Genomic DNA, 8,869 nt, shown 5'->3' with positions numbered 1-8,869 from the left:
CAACAGTAATTAAAATTACTGTATTAAGTCCATGTGATAACGGCATGAAAATAAATTGAGATCGCTTATCTATACTAGACGAAATTGATCAGCTCGGAATTAATTTTGTAGATATAAGGGTTTTAAATATGTAACCCTCATAGCAAACAGTATATAACGGGAAAATTTTCTTACATTTCGTCCCCCCCCCCCCCCCCCCCCCCCCCCAATAAAAAAAAAAAGAAGAAAAGAGTTCACAGAATAAATTAACTTGGGTCGGGTTCCCCAAGCGAAATACTTTTGAGCACATAATCATAATGCGCTATATAGATGGTCAAATAAGTTTATATCGATGGTCGGCGGATCAAACCTCTGAAGTCCCCATTTTCATGCTTGGCGGATCAAACCTCTGAAGTCCCGATTTTCATGATCGGCGGATCAAAACTCTGAAGTCTACATACGAGCTTTGCGCACCTTTAAGGTGCGCAAAGCTCATATGTAGACTTCAGAGTTTTGATCCGCCGATCGTGAAAATCGGGACTTCAGAGTTTTGAACCTCCGACGATCAATCGTACAACAATTGTGACCATTGTTGTAACTACTTTTGAAAACCGGAGGTGAAAAAAAATTAATAATAATAATAAAGAAAGAAAAGAAAACGAAAGAGAGAAGAGTTTCCATCAAATTAAGACTTCATGTTAAACAAACAATAAATGCGAAAGAGTGAAAATCCGACGAGGTTCGAAAGCGGAAAGCCGATTACATTATAAAAATCATTCGCTTTGTAATTGATTTTTCTTCCCCCTGATGTTATTGCAGGCAATTTCAAGATATTACTCATCATACTTCAGTCTGTTATTTGTTGTCTTTGTTTATAATCGTTTTCAAAATGGTAACCTATAGTCTTTAGTCTTATTCTGTTTTTAACCAACCAATAAGGATTCAGTTTTCTTTTTTCGTTGTAATAATTTTATTTTCATTTTTTGGTGTTTTGTATGCTCTATTGCTTTTTGATGTTTGTAAAGCGCTTGTAGCACGTTTAGTGGAGATTGCACTGTATAAAAGCTCAAGTTTTTTTGTTGTCATTTTTGTTTTTATGTTGTTGTATTTTGTTTGTTTTATTTATTTATTTATTTATTTATTTATTTATTTCATTTAATGCATTATAGGTGAACAAATATTGAGAAAATAGTATTATAAGAATTTCACAGCTTAATAAAAAAATAAACAAACATTCAATTTTATAGTCAGATCTATCTAGGCCGATAGACAGAATGAAAATTGACGTCACTCAGTTTTTTGTTATTGTTTTTTAGCCAGCCCATTTTTACGATTAGTTCTCACTAAATATAATTAATCAGACTAGCTATACTATAAACGTTTAAAAAGGTGACACATTGTTCTGTGTGTTGGTATGTTACGTAGCCCTATATTATCTGACTGGCGGATGTGATGAGTTTTTAAACTAAAAACAGCAATGGGCCTATAGATAGAACGAAGTCGACGTCACTCGGGTCTTTGTTATTGCGTTTTTCCATCCGCGTTTATGAGTAATTCTCACTAAATTGGATTAACCAGACTAAAAAAGTTCATGATTACACATAGTTTTGTGTGTTGGTCCGTTATACTTCTGGATGGCAACGTTGTGAGATTATTATTAGCCAAGCGCATACTATCTATTCTATGATTATATATTCTATTTCTAATTGAAAATCCTACTCCATCATTCCAAGCGTTTAGTGATTTCATTTATTTATCTATTTATTCTTACTTTTTGTTAACTTATTTACTAAAGAGCGAATTGATTTTTAACCGAGGGCTATCAATAAATGACGGTTCCGTGGTAGCCCTATTTCGAATTATTGATTTCTCCGTTTTGTGTTTTTATTCTCTAAGTCAAATCCTCATCGCCACCGGATATTCTATTCATCTAATTACTGTACAGCTCCATGTCAACGCCAGAACGGTGGACATCGCTTTAAATCTACAGATATTATGAGCACGTGACGTAGGATTTAACTCAATAAATGCTCGTCTGCTTAGATGATATTATGTATAAGGTATACTTCCTAACAAATAATCATTATTATTATTATTAGGAGTAGTTGTAGTAGTACTAGTATTATTATTATTATCATTATTATTATTATTATTATTACTACTACTACTACTACTACTACTACTACTACTACTACTACTACTACTACTACTACTACTACTACTACTACTACTACTATTTTTATTGTTATTATTATTATTTTTTTATTATTATTATTACTACTACTGCTACTACTACTATTATTATTGTTATTATTATTATTATTATTATATATTATTATTATTATTATTATTATTATTATTATTATTATTATTATATTATCATAATTATCATTAGAATTATTATCATAATTATTATTATTATTATTATTTTATTATTAGGCCTATTATTATTATTATTATTATTATTATATTATTATTATTATTATTATTATTATTATTATTACTAGGCCTATTATTATTATTATTATTATTATTATTATTATTATTATTATTATTATTATTATTATTATTATTATTATTTATATTATCATTATAATCATCATCATCATCATCATCATTTTTTACATTGTATTGTTTGTTTAAACTACGACAAAGCACAAACACTCTCATCCCCATTTAAAAATAAAAATAATAATAAACGTCCTGAAATCCAATCAAAACACATAATAATAACAATAACACCAAGAAAATCAACCATAGTTATAAAAATAAGCTCCGATCTCACTAACTCTCGTATTGAATGTGAATATTAAAACTAATTAAATCCTTTGTTATAGAATTTGGAAACAATAATTAAAAAAAAAATAAAAGCTATTGGCAGATGTGTATCCAATTTTGAATTAGTTAATTCCCATTTAATTCATTGAGATAGGAATCAGGTGTGAAGAGCAGTTGTCGTCTGCTGTAGGCTGTAGTAGAGACCATGTCGTCTGCTGAAGAAGATATTATAGATGTCTTCTGCTATTATTTGACACTTTACCATAACTACTATAACTATAACACACTTGATTGGTGTTATAATAAATTGATAAGGGTGATAATCCATTGATTGTGTTATAATCCAAATCACACACTCGGTTGCTAATAATAAATATAAATTAATAACAATAATAATGATAATCCATTGACTGTGTTGTTATAATCCAAAGACATTTTTAGCGTTGCAGTAGAATTAGAATCACAATAATAACATTATAACTATAACTAACACACATTATTATTATTATTAAATGTAAAACTTGCTCCAGTAGTAATAAGTAAAGATCCAATACATGGTGATAGCGATAGTAATAATCCGCTTGTTCTTGTGCACCTGCAAAATAATTCAAAGCAAACCATTACTTGACTGTACAAAAGTAGAAGCAGACGGTAAAACGATTTCTCTTGTGTTGACTTCTAAGACTACAACACTCAAAGCTTTTCGATTCTTCCAAAATTCAACTTTTTCCCACTCCACTAACTTCTACTGTTGTTCTCTCTCTCATTCAAACTCGTAACCATCGCATGCATTGATTCCCCCCTGCCTCTCTCTCTCTCTCTCTCTCTTCCGCTACACTGCGTCTGTAATCGCCGCGAAACCCCCCACTCACCCGACGCCGCGTTCGTTCGCCAACAACAACGCGCGCCATCTTACACGAGTCGCCGCCGCCCGTCAGCCGCCATCTTGTTGCCTACGACGCTTCCGGTCAGCGTAATGCGATTAGGCGAGAAGAGGCTTTTCACTCCGCCCCTAGCGGAGAATCGTTCGGTTTGATTTGGTGTAAGTGCACCCCCTCCCCCATTTTCCCTCTCCTCCTCCCCTCTCCCTCTTTTTCTGCCGATTGACGGCTAACTGTAGACATAACAAAAACAACGGGGTTCTCTGTGAATGACAATAATACAACAGTGTGGTGAGTGTGGTGTACACGGAAGCTTGATATCAACGGGACTGGAGAGGAAACTCATCTCAATTTCAACTTTGTTTCTTCACTTTCCAATCTACCCTACTTATAGTAAAAGATTATCTTTTGTTTCAGTTTCATAAATTAATTAATTAATCTGTCCACCACCTTCCCTACTCATTCATGTTTTCTTTATAACTCCCATCTAACTGTCCGTTCCCTCTTTCAGAAAGAAGAAAAAGAGACAACGCTGTTACTTATTTTTCACCTGAGTACGGTGAGAGAATGTGGGTAAAGAGCCTTTTTTTCAAGGACTCAACTATGCGCCGATCGAGGCTCTTCCGATCCGACAACCGCGGTGTCGTACCACTAGACCACATAGCCACACAAACATTTTAACATTGTTGCAATGGACATAATATTAGGTACATAGCTAGATAGAGTCTATGTGCGTGGTCTTTTGGTATGACAATTGCTTTCGGATCGGAAGGTCCTGGGTTCGAGCATCGCCCGGCACAGAGTCCTTGGAAAAGGCTCTTTACTCACATTCTCTCACCGTACTCAGGCGTAAAATGAGTACCTGGTCGTTAACAGCATTGTCTTTGTCCGAAAAATTTGTAATATCGCCTAATAGGCGTCACGTCTCGTCATACATGTTAAGTGTTGCTGTTGGTCAGGGACTAACTGTAAAGCGCTTTGAGCACGTTTAGTGGATATTGCGCTATATAAAAGCTCATTTATTTATTTATTTATTTATTTTTTGGAGACAGCAAAATTAACAGAAAAGATTTCAAAGCAGAAAAGAAGTGGTTGGGTAGTGATTAGACAACCTTTTGTTTATAAAGGATTGTTAAGGACGTCGATGCTATTCCATGTCGTGTTGTACAGTCTACGATGGTATTGTATACAGCTTTGTTTATCATAAAATGTCTACCAGGAGTCATAAAGTGCTGAAGAATATGCGCTGGAAAGGCGGGACCGTCCTTTATGCGGTTTTTAGACCAGGGTAATTGGGGGAGACGGTAGATTTAAGCGCTTACAAGGCAGGGCCGTCCTTTATGCGTTATTTATACCTACCGGGGTAAATGGGAGAGGCCCCAAATTAACAACGACAATAAACAGATTGCCCCCATTCTTCGCCTATGTGTATATTTGTATATTCAGACCACAGATAAATGTGATTCAGACTCCATCCACACCCCCCCCCCTCCCCCCCCCCCCCCCCCCCCCCCCCAAAAATTTTTCCCCCTTTTTTATAAATACACAAAAGATCATATCGTTTTTCATTGGCCCAAAAAAAAAAAATTTCAAAGCAGACAAATTTTCCCCCCCCCCCCCCCCCCGGCCCACGTCCCCAACCCCCCGTTGGTTTTCAAACCCAACTTCTATTATTAGTACACATTTCCCATATCAGTTAAAATCAGGGTCGGTTTTAGGCAATTTGTATTTTAATTTCCAGATTACAACTCCATCCCAATCCCCAGGGTTTTTCCCCAGTTTTAAATTTTTCACCAGTTTTAAGGGGGTGCTATGTTTTTGGGTTTAAAATTCCACAACCCCAAAAAATATGAGGTAAACACACACCCCGATGGTAAAAAGGGAAGTTTATATTGATTGGGGAAAATTTCCAAAAAAAACAAAATGACGACTTAAAACTTTTCCAATGATTTGGCCCGGGGAAGGTGGAGGAAGAAACGATCCCACCCAAATTTCTGAAAGTTTTCATTTCTAAATCCAGCCCACTTCCATCCCCCCCCCCAATTTTCATTTTTTTTAAACCCCCACAGTTCTCAAAAATTTTTTAAAAAATTTTGGTCCTTTTCCTTTGATTTGGCGGCCGGAAGAGTAAAGTTATGAAGTCAGACTTTTTGGGCCCCATTGTTTTTTCATTTTCAAAACCCCCCAATCACCACTCCCACCCCCCCCGTGTTCTCAAACTCCAAATATGTCCTTTTTCCCCATGAGTTTAAAAAAGGAAAAAGTAAAAGGGGTGACGTCATGACCCCTTGTCGATTGTTTTTTTTTTAAAAACAAACTCCGGGCACCACCCCCCCCCACCCCCGTTTTTTTTCCTGATTTTTAAATATCAACGCCCCCTCAAAAGGGTTTTATCAATAAAAAAAATGATGATCGCATCTCCTTAAAGGAAAAATTTTTCACCCTTTGAAAGACCCCCCGACACGAACAATCGTAGAAATAGGGAATTTTTTCTCCAGAAAAAAAAGGCATGGGGCTCTTTATCAATAACTTTCAAAAAAGGAAAAATTTAGTTCTTAAAACCCCATAAATCAGGGTTTGGGTTTTTTTGGTCCCCGCGGGAGAAAATTTTTATTCCTAAAGCTATCGTGAATTTTTTTCTTTTTTTTTTATCCCTTGGAAACTACGAATTTTAAAAATTCTCTTTGGCAGTCTGAAAAAAGTTCACCTTTGACACCTCCTTTGATGTGGTTAGATTTAAAAAAAAAAAAAAAAGGGTGTCTTTGTGAGAGCTTTCAACACTACTTTGTGAAAATAAAATCACTGAGCAGTCAATGCGGAGGAGGGGGGGGGGGGGGGGGGGGGGGGGGTTTGGGGAATTTGGGGGAAAGGTCACGAGTAAAAAAGCCGACCTCCCCAAAATTAAAAAACAAAAAAAAAAAAAAAAAAAAAAAAAAAAAAAACAAAACAACAGAAGAAAAAAAGAAGAAAAAAAAAAAGCAGACTCCCCGCCCCTTCACAGTACTCAAAGTATGATGTCGTCCCTCAGTCTTTCCCAACCAAATTCCATCATAAAAGTGAAAAAAGGGGGAAAAAATAATGGACCCCCAAACATGAAAATCGAACAATTCCTTATTTTGGGGAGACAAAAATTGTAGTCGCTTTAGTTATCGTTAAAACTCAACAATTTACCTAAAAACCCCCGGGGTACTGCAAAAAAAACCCATAATATTAAAAAAATTTTGGGGCCCCAAAAACTCGCCCTTTCCCCAAATCGTCTATTAAAATGCCCCTTTCTTTTGGGGCAAAAAAAAAAAAAAAACCCTTTTTAAACCCTGTACTTAATGAAGTCCAGGGGGGGAAATTTTTTGCCAAGATGGGGGTCATTTTAATCGATTGATATTTAAAGGACGAGTTTTTTGGTAAAAATTTTTGAATAGGGGGTTTTTCCCACGTACGCCCCACAAAGAACAAAAACCCCTTCAAATTTCCTTTTAAAATCACCACACACACACACACAACACACCACACACACCAAAAATTTATAATTTTAAAAATCAGTTTTTTTGCTAAGAGAGATGCTCATGAAGTTGTAAAATTTGCCCCAAAAAAATTTTCGTGATTCTACAAAACTTATGAAAATTTGGGCATTTTCTGCAAGAAGCTTTGGGTTGTACAATGAAAAGAGAGAAATTAGATTTTAACAGCTTCGAAAAGAACAAAATATAAAAAAGGAACGTTTTTGGTATACGTCCCTTTATACTTTCCCAATAATTTATTATATCTTTATTTTTTTATCATGGAGTGTGAAAGGGTTTCCCTCTAAAAACAAAAAAAATTTTAAACAGTCAACAATTTAAGGGATTTCAAGGGGGTAATAATTTACTCATGTCATTATGTACGTACTTCAAACCCCAAAGATATGCTTTTTTCTCTATATTTACCTGGGAGCACCCCCTTTTTTGGGTTTACAATATTTAATTTTTGGCGATCGACCATTGTCTATGATAGTACTGGTCTGTCACAGCCAAAGCCCCATACATTCTACGGGGGGCCCTTTTTTTTTTTTCTCTATATAACAGTACCCCTGTCGCAGGCTGTAGTATATGCAGGGCCCCGGGGCAAACAAAGGCATTTCCCTTTTTCGTCTTTCCCCAAAGTTTTCCCCCTCGGGTGGGAAGTGATGTCACTTTTACGTCATAAAAAAAATTCCCTTTAATGACCGGGTCACCAGTAAGACACGCCGTTCTCCCGACTTGCTGTCTTTTTAAAAATAATGGATTTTGGTTTTAAAAAAATGCTATTTGCTACGAAGATAATTTTTCCCCCCCAAAACGGGGCAAATTTCACCATTCCACAAGTTGCAAACTTGAAAAGGAAAAGGGAACTAGTTTAATACTGTATTTTTCAGGAAGAAGTGTCAAAAGTTAAGTCATAGTTGGTGTGTGGGGGGTGCCCCCCGATGCCCCCTGTATGATCAAATTGGGCAAAACGAGAATGCGTATATATTATAATTAAAACTTTTTTTTTAAAAAATTTAAAAAAAAGTCTTTTCCCAGGTTTTCCCTTAAAAAAAACAAAATCGTTTTCTGTTAAGGGGGTCAAAGTAATTGAAGGGGTTTGGCCACGTGGGTTTTTTTTGGTCATTTTGCAGCTAAATTGGGTTCGAAAAAATCTGGCCATCTGGCATCCCTGTTTGTGAGAACAGAAATTTAAGTATAAAACAATCTGCAGTTTGCCCCTTTTTGTTTGTAAAAAAACCAAAGCAAGGGTTGTGTATATTTTTTTTTTAAAAGGAAAATTTTTTAATTGATGATTTCAGGGGGATTACCGTTTTTCAACTGTGGGTTATGGTAGTCATTATCACATCAATATGTTTTGACTTTGATTCCCAACATGTTAAAGTTCTTGAAGTGGGGTTAAAATTAAGGATCAAATAAAAAAATATATAGAAATACATGTCCATAAACCCAAAAATAATAATAATAAATTTCTATAGGGTCCCCGAGTCAGAATAATCAACCCTAGTAGAGTCATAAAAAAATAGCCCATTCAAATGAAATTAATTCATTATTGTGATGGGGAAAACGGTTACACTAACTACAGAAATGGGAGTCTTTACCAAATTTTAAAAAAAGAAACTTTTGGTACATGAAAAAGTAAACACACTTTTGAACAGAAAACACCCCCCCCCCCAAAACCCCCCCCCCCCCCCACACCACACCCCAAAACCCCCCAAACCCCCCCCCCCC

General features: G+C 35.6%; 1 protein-coding gene across 1 annotated transcript in view; it reads left to right on the top strand.

Moving 5' to 3' along the window:
- The window catches only part of LOC144973356 (netrin receptor UNC5C-like), a gene marked incomplete in the record, with an annotated part of 308,851 nt that overhangs the window by 14,693 nt on the left and 285,289 nt on the right, over window positions 1-8,869 (top strand).

The sequence above is a fragment of the Berghia stephanieae genome, chromosome 5 (assembly GCF_034508935.2).
Source record: "Berghia stephanieae isolate SIO BIC M18660-M18661 chromosome 5, UCSD_Bste_1.3, whole genome shotgun sequence".
Taxonomy (NCBI): domain Eukaryota; kingdom Metazoa; phylum Mollusca; class Gastropoda; order Nudibranchia; family Aeolidiidae; genus Berghia; species Berghia stephanieae.
Note: the sequence above shows the minus strand (reverse complement) of the source record. Positions and strands in the feature narration are given on the sequence as shown.